This window comes from Polypterus senegalus, chromosome 18 (genome assembly GCF_016835505.1).
Source record: "Polypterus senegalus isolate Bchr_013 chromosome 18, ASM1683550v1, whole genome shotgun sequence".
Taxonomy (NCBI): Eukaryota; Metazoa; Chordata; class Cladistia; order Polypteriformes; family Polypteridae; genus Polypterus; species Polypterus senegalus.
In genome coordinates, this window is record NC_053171.1 from 36,728,067 (window position 1) to 36,729,906 (window position 1,840).

Genomic DNA, 1,840 nt, shown 5'->3' on the forward strand with positions numbered 1-1,840 from the left:
CCAGGGGACGCTTCAGGAAGGAGCAAGGACTTCTATTTTCCCTATAACCCGGAAGTATGTCTTAGTCACAGCGACAGAGGAAATGACGTACTTCCGGGATGAAAAAGAAGTGTTTTTGATCTGACCTGGAAGTGCTAGGAAGTCACATGGACTGAGGGTTCAGAAGCACTTCCAGGTCAAGGACTATAAAGGACTCTGGGAAATCCCAGATGGACGACCTGAGTCGGGTGGCAGGGTGACAACGCGTCTGGAAGTGAAGGATTGTTTATTGTTAGTGATTATTGATTATTGTATGAATATTGTGGAGTGGAGGGTGCTTTGTGCACATATTTATTATAATAAAGTCAATTATTGGACTTTTATCTGGTGTCTGGCATCTGGTCTGAGGGTTCAAGGGGACGACAGCGCCCCTATCTGTCACAGAGCAAATGTAATTACACTGGGCCACAATTCTTACATTCCATAAAAATTATACTGAGGACAATTGTGATAAGGCTGAGCGTTAATTAATAATTTACTCCCTGATGTAAGTGACCCACTTTTCAAGGTGTTCAAGCATACTACAACAACAACAGATTTGACATTGTACCATTAACTCACAACAGCAACAACATTTACTCGTAGAGCACGTTTTAATACAAATGATGTAGCTCAAAGTAAAAAAAAGAAAAAATATAAAATTAGGCAATACTAATTAACAAAGAATAAAGTAAGATCCAATGGCCAGGGAGGACAGAAAAAAAACAAAATCTGCAGGGTTTCCAGGCCACGAGACCACCCAGACCCCTCTAGACATTTTACCTACCATAAATGATCTCAATCAGTCCTCATGGTTTTCAGGCTCCACGTGGAAGAACTTGATGATGCTGGTCATGTAGACCTCTGGCCTTCAATCCATCAATGTAAGGTGCAGATCGCCATCACAGAAAACTGGAAAGAGAGCAGCAGAGAAAGGAGGGGTCAGTATGGATTTCGGAGCCATGAAAAAAAAAAGATAATTAAATGCATATACAGAATATCAGGGTTACACTAAAATGAAGCTATGAGAAAGCCATGTTAAAATCTGGAATAGCTTACCAATAGGAATTAAGCAGGCTAATACAGTGGAGCATTTTAAATAACTGCTAAAATAATGAGTTTTTAGCAGTTATTTAAAATGCTCCACTGTATTAGCCTGGTGAATTCCTATTGGTAAGCTATTCCAGATTTTAGGTGCATAACAGCAGAAGGCTGCCTCACCACTTCTTTTAAGTTAACAAGATAACTGACAACCATTTACACAAAAAGAGAAATAAAATCAAAATATAAACTATGGATTTGTCTGTCCATTTTTATATCTAACTGTTACAGGCAAACTCTGCAGATATTTATTAATAATTTTCAGCAGAGCTGAACTAGATTGTGAAATTTATTGTGAAGACATTCCAACTAAAAAAATATCCACAAATTTTTGGTCACAAAGATGTTGCTATGAAATCAGCACGTAGTAGTAGTCACGTTTAATAGTGGAGGTAGGGTTAATTTTTTTATTCTCATTATTTGATTCCTTGGTGTTTTTCTCCCTTATTTATCCATTGCTTAAACATATGTTGTGCTTGATGCTGTTCTTATATATGACAACCTCAGTCGTGATGAGAACAATAGAATGGTGAGATCTCTTATCTGACTGTAATGGTCAAGCCAGAATTTCTCCCCTGGCCTACGTTTAAATGACTTCTTTTTGTTTTTCTTTGTTTACGTTTCATTATTGTTGTTTTCCATTGTTTCTTAAGTTGTTCTGTTTATTTTTTATCTCTCATTATGTATTATATGTTAATTTTATTCTATTTAGTTATTATGT